The 19,519-nt window shown below is 35.4% G+C and overlaps 1 pseudogene; it reads right to left on the bottom strand.

Moving 5' to 3' along the window:
- Nucleotides 1-14,325: 14,325 nt before the first annotated feature.
- LOC118742148 lies at nt 14,326-15,607 on the bottom strand (annotated as a pseudogene).
- Nucleotides 15,608-19,519: the final 3,912 nt, after the last annotated feature.

Genomic DNA, 19,519 nt, shown 5'->3' with positions numbered 1-19,519 from the left:
ATAGATTAGGAGGATTCAACGTATTATTCTAAGCAAATTTTCAGAAGAAAGCATGGGTTTAAAATCAATGTGGAGTTTGCCAAATTGCGAAAATAGGTTTCAAGGAAATGTCAAAATTTTCACTGTTCCGCTTTCTGGTGAAAGTTGTAAGAAAAAGATAAGCGCAGAAATGGATTCCTTAATCCTTATAGCATTTTTCTTAACGTAAGCACTCTACGACACTACAGCGAAATGCCAAGAAACCAATTTTCGCAATTCGCAATTTGGCAAACTCCAAATTGATATTGGACCCATAGTTTCTTGGGAAAATTTGCTTAGAATTACACGTAGAACCCTGCTGTGCTATACACGCATAGGCGAAAAAATATCCCACACAAATTGACCAATCCTAATATATGTATGTACATACAATATTTATGTATGTACATATGTACGCACTTATAAGGTAAACAACATATTCGTATAATTACTATATGTGTGCACAATTTTGCCGCAATTGAAAGTGATGAAATCAACGATGCGTAAATGAATTTTCGCTTTGCATTTGCATGAAAATTTTTGGATCAGCGCCCGTTAGAGTCACTTTTCCAGCTATATGTACAGGTACATCGACCAAACAGCTACCTTCCCACTTGCAGACAGCCAAGTGTCCAGCTGCCTAAGCCAATTGGCTTTTATGTCATTCATCAGCTGTTCGAGTTGCCGTTTGCGGTTGTCCTACTAAAAAACAGTACCAGTAAATACACTTGGATATGTACATATGTGGTCACCAAAAAAACTTTACTCCTCACTGCCCCTGCAAGTCCAAACTGGTATTTACTTACCCTACTTCTTTGTTATTGCGTAGCTTCCTTATGCTCTGCAAAGCCATGCGTAACAGTGTCACGTGCAATATTTAACTGGCCAAATGAGCAACAAGTGTAACAAGATCACAAGGCGGATGAGAGCCGGCAACTTGTTGTCACATGAACTCCATACAACCAAGTAAGTATGCACCTAAATACTAATGTATGTATGTATGTATGTACACAAGTGCGTAACCATGTTACATGACCATTAATTGGAGTGGCAACTCGTCGATTGTTGATGATGTTGCAGCAAATATGTGCATATGTATGAAAAAAGTGGCCGGTGGCAAGTTTCGCCGGCTCCAGTTTTTACTTGTTTTACGGGCGTTGGTCATATGCCATGCGCCGCTCATTCCGTATTGTTACGCACTTCCACATGCTGGGATTTTCACTTTTCCTTGTTGGCGTTTATGTATAACCTGTAGGGGAAACATTTAGTCCTTAACTAGCTTAATACCAATTTCAGTAGCAGTCTAGCTAGTTCCTCTTCTACATTCTTTCATGTTAATAACTCTAATAACTGTTATTTTGTTCAATTGTCATTCCAGTTGATGGGGAAGTCTTCACGTGAGCCACGGATACGACCAAACAATTGCATTGAGTAGTATGTCACTGAAATGGTGACTCCAGGGCAGAGCTGTGTAAGTGTGAAATCATTTTCAATTTTAAATCAACAATTTTTTTTTATCCAGTTTTCATTACTTATTCTTCGCTTAGGATTGAGGTTTAAAATTTTTGAATTTTCCATTCTCTCAAAGCAGTTATGAATTAACACATCAACATATTCATAGCAAGATTGAAAAAACCAATGCCCAATCAAAAAAAGGTTTAACACTGAATGAGTATTGAAAAGGCTGCAATCTTTTATGTGTGTGCATTCTTTAACTCAGTACCAATCATTAGTTCAAAGACACCCTGGTAAATAACTTTTTGATAAAAAAGGAAGATTTTTGACAATTGCTCAATTGTAAAAATTCAAACCGGCGTTACCCAATTTAAGTTTTTTTGGTAGAGGGGATTTTATATCATATGTTTGGGATTATATATAAAACAGTTGTATTAACATTTACGTTTTAAATATAATTCATGTTTTATCTTGAAAATGTTTAAAATTTACATTAAATTAGATAACTACTTGGCATAAGCTTTACATTTAGGTTGATAAAATTTTAGTGAAAATATTTTAAAAATCTTAGTATCTTTAATAAAAAAAACAGCAAAGGCGCACGCTACAAATCGGAGGAGAAACTCGGCCAAAACTTAGCAAAAGTGTCAAGGTCCAAATATGATTACTATAATTGAATTTAGTTTCAAACAGGTCGCAACCCTCTTCAAACACCTCAAAAGTATTCCCAATATTATTTAGTTGTGAACCCGCATGAGTCCGAAATTACCATTTTTTACCAGAATTTCCAGATTTTACCGGAAATCGTACTTGGTTTTCTGGCAACTGAGAGGACAAATAAGAGAGTAAGTAAGGTCATCTCTTTGTCAGAAGCTACCTGGTGGTACATTCTGGTAAATGTGTCAAAAGATCCGATGTAGTGTGTTTGACAACCAAATTGTAAACAAAAGAGAAGTGCACTCTGCTAATGCATGTTGAAAAGTAAATAATTCCTTGCTTGAGTAGATGCTAATGAGTTTTGGTTAAATTACAAAACGCTTAAAAAGGTATTAGCCGTCATTTTACGTTTAAAAACTTTAAAATTTTAACACAGTACCACCCTATACTCTATATGTGATTGACCATTGAACTAAATCGTTGTTTATTTGGGTAAGATTAAAATATATTTTACTATTCAATATTGGAGTTGGTGTGAAACAAAAATTAATAATTTATTGTTATGTATGCAAATGAGAACTACAATTCTGAGCTTATTGAGCATCTCTTAGTCAAAAACAAAGGCAATTTTGCTTGATCAAGTTTCGAATCTAAGAAGAAAATGTTTTTAACAAACAAAAGGTTAATAATAAAATTTGAAGGATTTAAGATATTGCGTATGGTAGCATGAAATGTCACAATCTTCTTAATTGTCAGGCTGTTGATATGGCTACGAAAAAGTGACAATGGAAACACATAGCTGAAGATTTCATACTTACAGTGGGATAAACTTCAAACCTCTAATATAAATTAGTTATTATTTTTTTATCAATTTTAAGTTTTCGTTTGGAATAATTTTCATGAACTTATCTATTAGGAGATCTCTTTGGAAAATTACCGTACATCCGATATCTATTGAAATTTTGACATCCTCACTTTTTGGAAAAAGAAGTTCGAGATACAAGTTTATGTGCAAAAAATAAATTAAACAATAAAAGTCTCCTTATATTTATGGAACTTATAATAGAAAAATTTGTATTTCATTACCCAGACTTTATGAATAGCCTACTCTATAAGTAATAGTAGAAATTCCGAATTAGTAAGTTCAGTCAAGACGTCATTCAAAAGTTTTGAAGAAAATCACTTTTCTCTTTTGTGAAAATTTGGGACTATCTTATGCGAGTATTGTCGACAAAATGTTAGTCTATGAATGACTAAAAATTAACGAATAAATGGTTAATCGCGATTAATGATTAAAATTAATTAAGCGATCGCTGTGGTGTAGTGTTTAGAAGTGCGCACTACCATTCCGCAGGGTGAGCGTCCGAGCCCAGTTCCGGCCAACAAAAAAAAAAAGAAAATGTTTTTTTGTAATAGTGGTCGGCCCCCGGCAGGAGTCGGCGTAAAACTGTAGGTCCCTCCCCTTTGTGCGACAACATCAAGGCGCATGCCACAATCGGAGGAGTAGCTCGGCCAATCACTAACATATGTCGATGGTACTCTGCAATAACGGCACAATTCAAAATTTCAGGTTTAGAAAAATACATAATTTGAAAGCTTACAGTATGACTGCATATAATCCGGAATAATTACGTTCCAAGACATATTGCTAAATTACGAAACAAAAAATCTTTAATTGGCTCTAGTGAAATATATGAAATTTTTAGTTGTGTCGATATGTAAGCGTTTTTCTATTATTATTAGTAATCATCAATACAATTTCAAATTACATAAACCCAGTCACAGCCCTTTTTTGTATTCGACGCTTCCAGAAATCACATAATACATAAAATAAATAAAAGCTGTTTTGATTAATATTACATAAACTGGAAACTGTTAAAAATAAGTGCGCTTCTGTACAGAGATTTTAAAACCTATTTAGTTCCTAAAATGTCTGTTTGCAACACATAACAATAAAAATGCACATCAAATTGCTAAGAATGATGAAGGAAATCGATTCAGACATGCCTGTTTAACTGGCCGTGCGTGCTCAAAACAAACACATGTTAATTAAGGAGCTATTCAAGTATTATGTAACCACCAGTGGAAAGCGGGGGTCTTGGTTTGCTTATTTTTAATAACAACGGGCAACATTTCTTCAAATAAGTAAAACATTAATTACACACGCACAAATTTTGCCTGCAATTTCGATCACAATTGAACACTGCACTTCACTCTCGTTTCGAATTTTTGAAAGCGTTTTTTAAGCTATTTAGTGGTTTAACACTTCTTGTGGGCACTTGATATTGTAAAAAAAATATGCGCAATTCGATCCCTAACTACATTTTTTTGTAAAGAACGCCCGTTTGCTTTAAATTTGTAAAAATACAATTATTTTTTTATTTTGTTTACATCTGTCATTTGTTACAAATGAAGAAAAGTCCAAGAGTTGCCAAGTATAAATATCTTTATATCTATTTATTAAAATAATAATTTACAATAATAATTTATTTAATTAATACTTTATTAAAATACAAATTTGAAGTGCAAATACATTTGTAAAACTGTTTATCACAAAATGTTATTAATTGTTTGCAAGCATACTATAGTTTTCATGCATTTTAAGAATAAATAATCTAATCTCTTGGCTCAATTCTTATTCATTCGTCCTGAAATATACTAGCCAGAAATACGTTTGCTTTATAAAAAAGATAACCATTTTGAAATATGGGTGACTTTAGTCTCTAGAAAATAATTTATGCAATTACGCGGTTTTGCATTTTCTTGATACGCGGTTTTATACTTTGAAACGACGATATGTATAGCATGTACTTACGGCGGCCGCCGTAGCAGAGTGATTACATGTGCGTACTTCCACTCCATAGGACCATGGATAAATACCTGGTCAGATCATAATCCAAAATAGCAGTCGTCCTTCGGCACGCAATGGCAAACCTTCCAGTATATTTCTTCCTTGAAAACTCTTCTTATAAAATCAGAACTCATGCCTCAAGTTTGAGCAGAAGTTCGGCCAAACACTTAGAAAAATATTTTAGCACCAAATATTTATTTGTTTACTTATTTTAAGGGAGATGGCAATCTTCTGGTTTCACATTTTGAGTACAAAAATTTCAACCCTGATACAACAAATAGTATTAGTACTGAATGATAATGACAGATTGCATTCCCATAAACGTCCAATCATACATGATTGAGTTTTTTTTTTTGCATTCACATTCTCTATGTGAATGGGTGTCAACCATTCCATAACACACTACATATTTTGTGTTTACAATTTGTAACCAATCTCAAGAGTGGTTGTTAAATTTTTTAAATCAAACAATCACATTTTTGAAACGAAAAAAATGAGAATGCACACTCAATTGATTCAATCATTACACAGCTCTGCTCCAGGGCAACACAATTTTTGTGCCGCAAAGGATAAAGCCATTTCTGATCGATTTTGAGAAAAAAGTGGCCAAAGTGTAAAAAATCGGGTGTTTAACATTGTTCGAGAAGCTCTAGCGCAGAAACAAAATGTGACTTTCACGTAGGCTTAACTTAAAGCTTGAACCTTCGACTTTTGAAATACGTCCGTGCCACATTTGATTTCACCCAGCGAACAACAAGTTCATATTCGAATCCGCTACCATTCGCCTACAGCGGCTATTGAGATAACGTAGAAAAAATCCATAATTAAATTTGTTCTCCAGCTTTGTGTTTACGTTGGGGCTTAAAACTACACTTCATCCCTTCGATCGCTTAGGTAAGCAAAAACTCGGCTATCTCAACGATAATGTTTAAAATATTTGCCTTCAATCGTAGTCGGTTTATCTTTGCGTGGAAAAAGTAATGCATTCCCTATTTTCTCACTGGGATGTGCCCATGCTCGTATATCTGAATATATGTATACTTATACATAAATACTACATGCTTATATACATACATGCATTTCAATTGCGTGAACGTAAATCTATTTATTTCAGACACAAAGTCGCTTGATGCGAGATCGATTATGTAATTGCCACTTTCTTGGTTACTGTCCTGTGATGACGCAACGATTGCGCGATGGTATTTTTATTTTTAGAGCAGGGTATTCGCTACAAAAATGTGAGTCGCATCGTCCTTAAAGTATTGGGAAAGGGACCTGGGAACGTATTTTATCTCCAAATCCTTTATGAGGCCATGAGAACCATAGTAGGAGGACAGTGACCTGTTAGAATGTAAGTATTAGCTTCCAAAATTTTTTAATTCCACCTAGAGTAAGTTTGGTTAGAGGTCAGGCAGTCTTCCATTTAATTGAGCATAGAAAAAAGGTAGATCAAAACGTTCTTTTCATAGAAGAACATGCTTGGTAATGTCCTCTTCGCAAGTTCACTCTATATTCCTGAGACCAGTTGCCAAAATAAATTTAAGAGAGTTTTGCTTAGCCTTCAACTGCACCGGGTCAAGTTCATTTATAGCCCCCATAGAAGCTGAGAATTAGACCTGCAAGACACAAAATTAGTATGGCAAACAAATGGAGTACTTCAGGGTGGGGTTTCGCGAGAAAACTACTCCACCCACTTCGGCATTGATTCTAACCATATGTCTGCGAAAAATTAAAATTAATTATCAATACCTTTCTGCCCACTCTTAGCTATTTGAGATCTCCATTGAGTAAACCCTATGCGGAACCCATTATATACAGTGGCATTAATTGCTTAAGGCGTCATTACGCATTGTTCAGATTGCTCCACTGATTGAGTGGTATAATAGGCATCTCCCGCCGAAGGAAACTCGCCATTGAGTGCAAAAAATGGGGGGGGGGGGGGGGGGGGGGGCACGACATCTTTGTCATAATCTTTAAAATCTGATTTTACTCACAAGCTTTTTAAGTTTATTTTACGATATATTACCTTGTTATAGGTTATGTTTAAAGTACCGTTCCGCCAAAGAAAATAAATGCCGCGATTATATCTATATTTAAGTACTTGAATTTGGTAACAAATAACCAAAACGAACAATTAAAAGGTACGCAAGGTCGAGTCAAATGCATTTCAAATAAATTTTGTTATTACAGTACTTGTTAGACCTGTATGTATGTATGTATGTCGGTGCGCCTATGTTTCTCTATTCGCCCTCGCAGTAAGAAAAAATTATATCAACAATATTTCCAAAATTTTATTACGGGTTGAATGTTAATTATTTCCAAATTGGTAAAACACGTTTAAGCCTACAAATCCAATGACCGAAACAAGGGAAGCAAAAAAAAATACACAAAAGCGAATTAAGCACTATTTTGCTCCCAAGGTGTCCATTTATCGACTCCACACAGCACACAAAACTCTACTTGGGTTCACAAAAAAAAAACCGCTGTACATCGCTGCTGTGGTTGTGCGACAAGCGGCGGGCTACGGCTGTCATTCGGTAGTCAGTAAGCATATATATTGTTCCAAGTGGGCGTTTTAATTGTCAAAATTACAAAAGCAAATACACTGTTTACAATTAATTTAGTTCATTATAATTTATTTATTTCTTGATTATTGGTAGTTAAGCTACTAAACTTTGCGGTTTGCAAAAATATACTAAATGTAACACAGGCTCATTAATTTCCAGTTCTGATTTGACCATTGTTAATTTTATTCCCCACAGCGCGGAGTCGGTTGTAATCAATTTGCAATTGGGCTAAGGTGAAGTCTTAAATAAACATTTGTTTAATGCGCTTCGAATGTTAAGTAATTGAATGTAGCAAATTGAACGTTTAGGTTGCATGGTGTAATCTAGAGTGTGGCTTATTTTTGTAGACATAAATAAAAATTACATTGAGAGCATGAAAGACGGCTACCGAAGTCGAGCGTATTGCCTAATAACAAAAAAAACAAAACTTAGAATGTTCGTACATATGAGTACTCTACGAACGAGTCTGACCATCGTTGAGGATTTTATGAGGAATGCACTAACTAAATTATTCCGAAATTTAAAAAAAAAACTATATAAATAAATAAATTTGTATGGAATGTGACCGAACAAATTAGAAAGAGAAGTAGACAAAATTAGATAATAGCTAAGGAAATGTGCTCAGAAGCCGACCAATGCTACAACATGGTTAGAATATTCCCTTTGTACCTATCCTTGGAATACATGTCGGCTTCTGGACATAACGGGCAATAAACGGGGTTGTTAATAATCTTTATCGTGACCTATACTCGTATGACTCGTATATATAGAATATAAACCTATACTAATCGCAGCACTGTAGCTACTATAGGAAATACTCAATTGTCGACGAATGTGGAGTTGAATATTAATCCAGAAAATATCTGTCGCGCCATTTTTTTGACGGCGAAATATGACGCATTGACGTAAAAAGACGCGTAAAAACGTCTGCGAAAAAAGACGCGTAAACCTAGATTTATACCTAGCCAAGCACTGTCACTTGATCATTATTTCCTAACAACTCTCTAGTTCATTGTTTCGACTTTTGCGATCCCAGGATTAGACCGGGGATTTAGATATTCATTATATTTCAACAACTTAAGGTGAACAAATTGCACCAATAGAATTTGAGAAGTTGCCCTACCATATAATATATAATAAATAAATGGGTTTGAAACCTACTTTTTTATTTAAGTTTAAAAATATTTGATTAGTAACAAAACAAAAGACAGTAATTAAATTTCAGCGCATTCAATAATTCTTTAGCGTGTACATATCTGATAAAGTAACTTAAGGTATGTCGAAAAAAGCTCGATTCAAAAAAACTTAACTCATTAAATGTATTGTGTCGGAGAAAGAAATCATATGTCATCATGTACTTTGTTTATTATATACATAACAAATCTTGTCTAAATCCGCTCAGTAGCGTGGTTAAAATACCTCGCCTTTCCTTTATACTATGTATAGAAGATAGTAATTTTAAATAGGTGGCAACTCTACTCAAAAAACTTAAAGTTTTCGTACATGCGGAGGCCATGCATTTTCATTTGGTATCTCACTTTTTTATCCAACAGACGGTGAAGATCTTATAGTTTTTAAACAGGTGGCAGCCCTACTCAGAAAAATAATACATTATTACACATCCGGAGCCTAAGTATTTTCATTTGACAGTGAGGGTGCAGAACTGACGCCTACGCATATTAGAATTGAACGGACGGACCCTATTAAAATTCTAACTTAAAAAGGTAACTCTCCTGTCGATACAGAATCTAATAGAGAAAATCTCGTTAAAATCCGTTCAATAGTTTTCGAGATTACCGCGTAGAAAGAATCTCGACTTTCTTTATACTATGTATAGATTTAATTTTTTTTATAAAAGTGTACCTTATTTTACATATAATTAACTGCATATAAACACGCATTTCAAAAATTGTACAAATATTATAAAAATGCAAACAAATTTACCAAAATTTCAAACTTTTTGCTCAGCATTTTTAGAAAAAATTTAGTTCCGCAGTTTTATATGTAACCCATATAATTATAGTAGGACAAAATGCAAGTTTCAAGCAGTTAAAAAATGCCGTTGATTTTTGGGGATTTTTTTACGATGCTGGGCATTTTCTTCCATATCGTCACCTGATGTGCAAAAAGACGAACAACCCATAAGAAATGAGCTTCAACGTCTTTCATCGGCCCAGAACCTCTTTGCGGTATAGGAAGGAGGCACCCGCTATTTTGAACAACCACTAAGAAGAAGTTTACAGAAATAGCTACTGGATGTAGAAATGGTAATTGTTACCAAATTGATTAGAACTGTTCAGTGTATCTTCAACTCAGTCATATCGAATCAGAGTTTTAAATATGCCGTAAAAATCATGAAGTAAGTTGCTTATTTTTCCCTAAATGTTAATGATAAAACAATAGGTCATAACTGATAGTCGATTACTCGGCATACCATGTACGATCAGCCCCAATAAATCTGGGCTATCAATGGATAATAAACTTGTGATTTATTGAATGAGCAATATAAAAATTAATAAATACTTAAAATGTCGCCACTTCAAGCGAACTCACATTTCCAATAATACAATTTGAATTGCTCAATATTTATTGAAATAACTTTTATCTTCACACTGCAGCTACAAATATCGACGAACACAAGAAGCAAAAGAGAAGTAATTGAATTTTTTTTTTAAATTTATATTTTGTACATTTGCGCGCTTTATACGTACTTTAATTGAACGCGTCCGATTGGCGACTGAAACTAACATCTTGACCAGGTAGCCAAACCGTTGTATGCACGTCGACGACGCCACTCAAGTCCGCCAAGCACTCGAATAGCCCAGGCTTGGTTTTGAAAAATCAAAACCATCACCAAAAGAAGAAAACCGAAACACCGTAAAGCAATAAGAAGAAATTCAGTGATAAACAAACCGAAGATCCAAAAAAAAAAAAAAAATTGCCAGTCTTTGCGATGCACATTTCGACGAGGAAATGTGCTTGGAAATGGTTTGTTTGGAAAACAAGTTGTCTGCGAAAAAGTAGCCATGGCTGATAGATACATATACATCAATTATGTATGTATGTACGTATGAATGTTTGTGCCTGTTGCCAAACCAAAACAGCGATGAGAAAAAATGTACAGATATTTACAGGAAAATTGATTATTACGTACATATGTATGTTTTTCTCCCAAAATGTTGAATATTAAGTGGGTAGATGAGCTATGCATAGCTGTAAGCAAATTTCTAGAAAAATACAAAAAAAATAAATAAATAAAAGAAAAAAGTGCCTGGGTAACCTAACGAAGTTTATATACTCGACTCATTTGAACATATCCTCAGCAACATGTTACATATATGCAGATATTAACGGAAAAAGAGTGATATGCTACTTTATTTTCAAATCTGCTTGTATATATTGACGACCGTTTAGTAAAAAGATAACAGTTTTGAAAGAAAATTTCACTTATATTAGATTGGAATGGTTAGAGGCAGGTTGCGCGTGAAAATTTTGGGAAATCACCTTGGGAGATTTGTGGCGATTTTTTGCTTTAAATCCAAAATGCTCTTTTTGAGCGCAGTTTTCCGTAATGAATTCAAGTAAAACTAATGCACTTAGAAAACATTTAGCTAAATTAATTCCTCTCAACGCATGGCTTGGTAACTAGAACCAAATAATGTAACTATATCCAAATCACGTCAATTGACATAACTAAACTCTTTTCTCAGTGTAGTGATTTCATTTCTCCAAAAAATTTTGCCTGTCCGTGATGCAAAATATGTTTGATGTTACACTCAACCGTGTAAAAGTGCATATTTTATCTTCTTATCCCTGTCTAGCTCATGCATTTCATAATGTTCTCGTTTAAGCGACCTTCTGCTTTTCCCTTTATACTACAATCGAACAGGTAAAGAGAGTGGGGCAATGAAAATGCCTTTTTTAATAGGAACGAAAACACCACAAGATTCGGATTAGGATGACATTGGAAATCTTTACTCTAATAGTTTGAATAAAATGTTATGTTAGTTTAAGTTGTCAAGGTTAAGTAGCTCAAACGTGACGTCTAGAGACACGATATCGAACCGAAAGTATATAAACTTTAGCTGCAAAAAAAAACTGGTACTCATTAATATCGAAATAGAAAGACTCGTTATTCCAAATATCGATACCAAATTCAATAAATTAAATCTGAATATTATTGGTCTCTTTTCCACTTCATTTCACTTTAATAAAAGTTTGCTTATGTAGAGCTAAGTGTGTTATTTGATATCACCTAAGGTGCGGGTTGAAATCCCACCACATGCCCACCTAAGATAGTACACATTTCTGACCTTTAAATTTAAAAATATATTCATATTGCTTTACATATAAATTCCAAGGTACATTCATATGGGCATTTACGATATAGATTTGTAAAAATGCAACCGCTAGGTAGAGCCGGTAGTCAAAATAAAAAATTTATTCGATATATCGAAATTAATATATTATTTGCGTTAAGTTTAAAAACATTGGGGCTGTTCAGGATGTTGTGGGAATGGTCTTGGATTTGCAGTTGGAATTGCATTTGCAAATTTTTTGCTGCTGCCATGGCAACCGTGTGCATTTTATTGTTGTGAATTTACAACTGCAAGGAATATGCAAATGCAAGAGCATATTCACAAGATCATGAACAGCCCTATTATTAACAAAAAAAAAATTCAATGGAAATTTTAGTAACGTAGAGACACGTCAGATAATTCGGCTGATAAAAAAGCAGGAAAGATTTGTACATTTTGGAGCTTAGAAAATTGATCTTAAATATTTCAAATATTACCACAAAAAATTTTATACAAATGTCTTGCTCAATTCCCAGAGTTTTTAAATTTTGAAGTTTGAATTTTGTTGTTTTTAAGATTTTGTCACGGCCCACCGGATTGGAAATGCCCATATGTACAGGGTGATCCTTCTCGAACTTTTTTTAAATTATAAATAAAACTCTTAAACCAGCACTGGTGTTGGAATCTGTATTATCACCCGAACGAAAAATCTATGATATTTACTGATAAAAAATAATTCATTCAAATGTTGGCCGCAACTACGTTGTAGGCGGGGGGAATTTACCTTTACAGTAGGCATACTAAGCTTTAGATGTGTAAAAAATATGGTTGGCAAAATTGGCTCAACTGTTTTTGATGGAGATGACAAACTGCAACATTCTGTCAAAAAGTAGGAAGAACGAAAATTACAGTACATACTTATAAAAATCTAAATTAGAGGCAGAATTCGCAGACTCTCATACGTTGTATCTAAAAATATAGCAACTCTGTTTATTGCGCAGACACGTCTCACGGAATGGAGTGCTCGCACGTAAATTATTATGTAAAGAAAAGACAAGGTCTCAAAGTATTAATAACACTGGATCACAAATTTTAGTTTGGTTTTTGTTCTCCAGACGCCACTATCCAATTTCTATGTAAAATTGCTCGGTGATTCCAAAAATCATGAAAAAAATAAAAAAAAAACTTTAACAAAAGAAAAATTGAAAAAATAACAGGTGTATTTGTGCTGAAGCCTGTTCTGTTACAAAAAAAAATTAGGGTACTAGTGAAGAAAAGCGATGGATATATAAAGAAGTGATGAGCAGAAAAGCGATGGATATATAAAGAAGTGATGAGCAGAAAAGCGTGTTACTCAGGTGTACGTGGCGTATGAGTAACTTTCTTTTCTGCTCATTTTTCATATAAAAAATCTTTGCGTATTTTCATTTGACGACTCATTACTTCTTTATTTATCCCTCGCTTTTCTTCACTAGTACCTTGATTTTTTTTTTGGTAACAGAACAGGCTTTAGCACAAATGCAAAAACTTGGCACAGAACCTGATATTTTTTAAATTTTTCTTCTGTTAAATTTGATTTTTATTTTTTTTTCATTAAAAAAACAAAAACTGGTATGATTAATTCTGTGTTCGTATGGAATAGTAGCTTATGTCGAGAAGCTGGCTTTGGTATAATGCGGCATTCCCTTTATTCTTTCAACTACAATGAATTTTTTGATGAGACTCAGAAAGAATATTGACTTTATAGTATCGGAACTATTTCTCGCACGTTTATTTGCCAAAAGTTCTACAACGGCTTGGCACCGGTGAGTCATTCGCAATCGTATGCTGCGAATGACGCATTATACTAAAGCCAGACTTTCAACATAAGCCACGATTCCATACGAACACAGAATTAATTTGTCAGAAACTGTGAGTCCTCTCGGAAAGTGATGTATAAATGTTTTATGGAGAATATTATTATCTCATTTAAGATTGTTAGATTGGTTCGTAAGATATACGTGATTAAGTGGAACCACTTTTTGTTTTAAGCTGCATAGAAAGTGGGTAGTGGCATTCATTGAACATTTTTGCTGTAAACCAGTGTAATTAATAAGTGGTCCTTGATCTTTATTTGGTATTTAAATTGATTGTGTACAACGTTATAAAGCGTACTTGAAGCTCTTACCTCAGGGTGACGTGGTAGCTGGTGAAGCGGTTGATGGTTCTTGTTTAAGTGAGCTTTAGATACACACTATATGTAATTGCAAACTCCGTTGTACCCGCCGAATCATGTATGTACTTAGGTTGAATTTCCCCTCAAAACTGTTATTGAGCGGCGGGGTACACATGTATTTGCGTGCGTTTGTGTGTGTACGTACATACGTTGCATGTCACCGCACATTAGGGTGGTGCAATATATTTCGGCTGGAGGCCTAAGGAAATTCTATTTTAACTAAAGGTTAATATATTTATTCGCTTAAAACAACTGAGAGGTTTCTTAAATACTAATGTTTAATACAAAGTTATCTATAAAATCTTGTAGCATATCTGTTGGCCTCTCTCTATAAATATCATCGGTACGAAACGCTTCCAAACATATCTCCACTCGCTTGGCGTCGAAAAAGTCGCTGAAACCATTCGCTGACGATGTTAAATTTTCAGTTAGTACTGCCGGCAAATCGGTTAGATGTGAGAAAAGTAAGCTCTCAATCAGTCCAACAATCCGGAACTTCTCTGCAGTCTCGTAAAACTCCTCGCGCTGCAAGAAGTTTTCAATGTTAAGTTGCTTGCACTTCAAGAACTCGGCCATAAAACGATAGTAGTCACTAAGTAACTCAGGCAAATACTGCTTGCGGAAGCTGCTGCTCGTCGGTATCGTGAGCACTGTAATCAGGTCCACCATGGGTGGTGCTAGTTGAAAGTCCACCAAACGACTTTGTAAGGGCGACTCACCTTATTTGCCATACTGAAACATTATGTTGTTCGCCCATAGGTCACCATGTGAGAAAACATTCAGATATTTGTCCGATGTCTGCACTAATTCGAAGATTGTTGACATGCGTTTCGGAAATTCACGTAATATGTAGTCCAATTTTTCTTGGTTTTCGGCAGTAGTTTTATAAGTTCCAAAAATACGCGATTCCCGTTGTTGAAGTTCCGCTTCCGTACATGGTTCTCCGATATTCCCTTGGGGTAGGAATTTTCAACCACCGCCTCGGGATGTAACTCATTCAGCTTGTGACCACAGCTTGCCTCGTAAACAATAGAACTGGCATGCAATGCGGCCAGAGATTTCAATATGCAGTGGAGATGCTCGTAGTTGAGTAGCCCATCGCGTCCTGCTCCCATGCGGAAATTCTGATCCGCAAGGTGTTCGAAGACTAGAAGTTGCTCGTCAGCATAGTAACATTTTGGCGCGATAATTGGAAAGATTTTCTGCAATTCAGGCATCAATTCTCGGTACACGGCCACCTCCTTTTTGAAGACACCGAATTCTTCTATATACTCCATGCGGGAGGCCAGCTCCAGAGGCGGCGACTTGGTGAAGAAGCGTATTTGTTCGTAATTTTCTTGACCATTAACGTCAATGCGGCGTACTTTGAGAGTGAGGAATTGATGGCGGCCCAAGAAGCCGGCAACAGTGTCTGCGTTGGAGGAATGCTCGTAGCTGAGAACCTCCAGTGTGCGTGGACGAGTGGACTGACTGTTGTGCTCATGATAGCGCTGGCAGAGATTGTTTAATGCATCGGCGCTAAGCTCTGCTGTGGTGGCCATATTTTCGGGAATGGATGCAGCTTTGCACTCAAATTTAAATCTAACTAATGTATATCTATTCTCCTAACACTTTTTACAACAATCTGAACTGGAGTAGCCTTTGAGGCAGAATGACCACTAAGTTTGAGTTCTCTAGAGCTTTTGTCTATTTTTGGTGAATTCTATCTTTCATAGGTACTTATATGAGGATCGCAAGCAGTGTTGCCGCGAAACATTTTTAGTGGTAGCTAAATTCCAGCTAAAAAAGGGCTAAAAAAGAGCTAAAAATCGTCGTTGTGGCTAAAAATGGTAGCTAAATTTTTTTACCTACATCTTATATAGTTATAAAAATAAGTGCACGTTTTTGGTGTGACCTCATAACTTGAAAACAGCTTCACGGAATTCAACCAAATTTATGTGGCATATTCGATTTATCATGCAGATGGTTTATGCGAAGTTTTCCCGAATTCGGAAGAGGGGGCGTGGCACCACCCATACTAACTAAAATATAAAAATAAGTGAACGTTTTTGGTGTGACAATATAACTTAAGAACGGCTTCACCGAATTCAACCAAATTTATGCGGCATATTCGGGCCATCATGCAGATATTTTATGTGGAGTTTTCCCAAATTTGGAAAAGGGGCGTGGCATATGTATGTATCTTATGTATACAAATAAGTACACGTTTTTGGTGTGAGCTTATAACTTGAGAACGGCTTCACCGAATTCAACCAAATTTATACGGCATATTCAGGCTATTATGCAGATGGTTTGTGTTAAGTTTCCCCGAATTCGGAAAAGGGGGCGTGGCACCACCCATACTAACAAAAATTTTCATCTGGTATATCTCTTGAAATATTTGTGGTTGATTACTGGAATTGGTAGCTATAAGTGGCCTGTTCAAGAGTTGGCATTCCAAATTGTTTATTTATTCATACCCAAGATGGAAAAACAAAAAATGTTGTATATCCAAATCTGTTGGATTAAGATTTAAAATAAAGAAAAAAATAATTTAAAATAAAAAATTTTGAAATAAAACAAATGATAAATTTTCATATAGAAAAATTCCAGGACTTTTCATTCGTTTTTCAATATTTGGTGTAGAGAAGCACACCGGGGTACTGCTAGTATAAATATGTAAGTATACACGCAAACATTTTCTATAATTACTGGTATAGAAAAACAATGAACTCTGAAAAGAATTACTATTTTATTCAACAAATAAACTTTTTGTGTAACACATAAAGCATATTAAGGGCCACCAACTTACCTATTTTAAAGTATAGTTAAATCGTTAACGGATAAGATAACGGCCCAGAAACGTAAGGAACATACATAGAAATATGTTTACTTGCCTTAAAGGAAAGGCGTTCGCTTTATGAGCGAAGAGTTAAATTCATGAAAATCATAAAAAAAATTTGAAGGTCAATGATGAATAAATTTTGAAAAGGGCTAAAAAAAGAGCTAGGGGCAATTTCAAATTTTTGTGCCCAAAAAAAGAATTTGGTAGCCAAATTTAGCCACCAAAGGGCTAAAACGGCAACACTGATCGCAAGTGTTCAGCAAACTGGAGTGGAGTGCGACGTATTTGTTGAGAAGCTGTACAATAAAACAGATTAATTTCTTGATTAAGGCACACACGCTGTTTATCAAATATTGTAAACGTCGTTGGGATTATAGGGATTTATATAATTGAGAATATGAACTGCCTTCTGTATAAACATAGCAAATACCTAATTACTTTGCTCACATCTTCATTGAGATAATATATAACTGAGCGTTAGATTAAATAAGTATATAAGACATACATACATATGTATATATCGTCGATGTCTTTGCAAAATCGCCTTTCTTATGGCGCTCAAACTTTACAGGAGAGCGAAAAAATGGGTTTTCTTTGAAGGCATTGGCTTGAGAGGCGCTATTTTTTCTAGCTGGTTACCAAATCTCATTTTTGCCACAACGGAGATTTAGGCGGTTTTGCAACTGGTCGATCGACGGTTTTGCAAAAACATCGACGATATGTTTATGTTAATTTCGCAAGCCAATAATTTTCGCCTTAATATATTAGGTCTCTTTAAATTTGCTTGCATTAGTGAGCGATGGGTTGTATGTATAATCCCTGCAAACCAAAGTTCCCGAAATCTTAACGAAATCTTTAGGAGTATCTGATTTCTGTAATGATTTTTTTCCGAATCTTCAAAGAAAATTATATGAAGTGGTTGACACGAACTCGTAAAGAAATTTCTGTACGAAAAAAAATTCTGAAAAAAGTCTGCAAGAAATTCTTCACATAGCAGCATTATTTTCATTTCTTCACCGATTTTCTTCCGAAATTTCGTAAAAGAATCGAAGGGTGCGTAATTTATTTCATTTTAGAAAATTCGGAAAAAAATCGGATGGGATCTTTCCGAATTCGTTAAAATTTCTTTACGATTCAGAATACTCTGAAAAAATGGTTTGCTCGGATGTTATATTCTTACGTATGTATGTATTCCCACATCCATGTAAACAACAGTAAATTTGAGGGAATACGAGTATTTTGTTGTTTACATATTATTAGAGTAGTTGACAAAAAAAGGTCTTACGCTAGGTGTAATATTTACGTGGCATATGTGGCCATAAATCAAAGACAATCCCCAGATGTGCGCATACAAATAACAAATGTAGCCATTTAATCTTAATCTTACATTTATGTATATTTTACGTTCGCGTTTTCTGATTTGTTTCATATGTGGGCAAATCCCCGGGATCGTGTGCTTTTGTTTCACTCAACTTTAAATTGATTTCAATTTTACTTTTTGTAAAAAACTTGGGCCATTTTTGGTATATGTAAACATCCTATTATTATTATTACAATGAATAATTAATGCTGATATGGCAACTACCTTACTTTATACTATTCTACTTAGCCTATTTACTGATTCTCTTAATTACCGCACGTGTTACATTTTGTTCATTAAAACCTTAAAATACAAAAGGTGTTTTATTTCGAGTTTCATTTCAATTTAATGAACAAAATTATATTGAAGAAGTATGGATAAATACTTGCGTCCCGAAAGTTTCGACATCGAACCATCGGATAACTCCGCTACTCGTGCTTGGGAGCATTGGCGGAAAAGATTCGAAAGTTTCATCGCTGCTCAGGAGCCGGCCGAAATGGACGGGGTAACTCAAGCATCTTGGGACGAGGCAAAGCATCGACTCCTGATAAACCACGTCTCCCCGAACGTATACGTTTACTTCAGTGAAGCACGAAGCTTCAGGGAAGCAATTGATTTGATGGACAAGCTCTACGTTAAGCCAAAAAATGTGCTATTTGCAAGACATGCACTCGCTACGAGAAGGCAACGCTCTGACGAGAATATTGAAACTTACCTGCATGCATTAAAGCAATTGTCGAAAGACTGCGAGTTCGCAGCCGTTGATGCTGATACAAATAGAAGCGACTGCGTACGAGACGCGTTTATATCAGGAATTTCCTCAAGCTCAACAAGGCAAAGACTCCTTGAAAACTTAACGCTGACCCTCGATCAAGCTTACAACCAAGCTCTATCTCTGGAAACAGCTGAAGTCAACTCCTTAAGTTTCAACTCCATAGCCGTGAACGCAGTCACAGACGAACAAACTACGGACCACCACCAACCTCAACAAAACGTACTCAACGGGGATCATGTCGCTGCGGCTCACTTCAATCGACGAAAATGTTTTTTTGTGGTGGTCAACTACACCTTCGCAAAAATTGTCCGGCTCGTGAAGAAACATGTCAACTGTGTAACAAAAAGGGACACCTCGCCACTGTTTGTAAAAGCGCCAAGTCTCTCGTCCCTCAGGTCGCAAGCAGGCGAAATTCAACAGCGTGTATCACAGCTGCTTCGCCTAACTCTTTACACAAAGCAACCGTTCCGGCCATTATACGCGGGTTTAGAGCTGAAGC

Source organism: Rhagoletis pomonella, unplaced genomic scaffold, assembly GCF_013731165.1.
Source record: "Rhagoletis pomonella isolate Grant_MI unplaced genomic scaffold, Rhpom_1.0 Rhpom_scaffold_00006, whole genome shotgun sequence".
Classification (NCBI taxonomy): domain Eukaryota; kingdom Metazoa; phylum Arthropoda; class Insecta; order Diptera; family Tephritidae; genus Rhagoletis; species Rhagoletis pomonella.
This window is presented reverse-complemented; position numbering and strand designations above follow the sequence as displayed.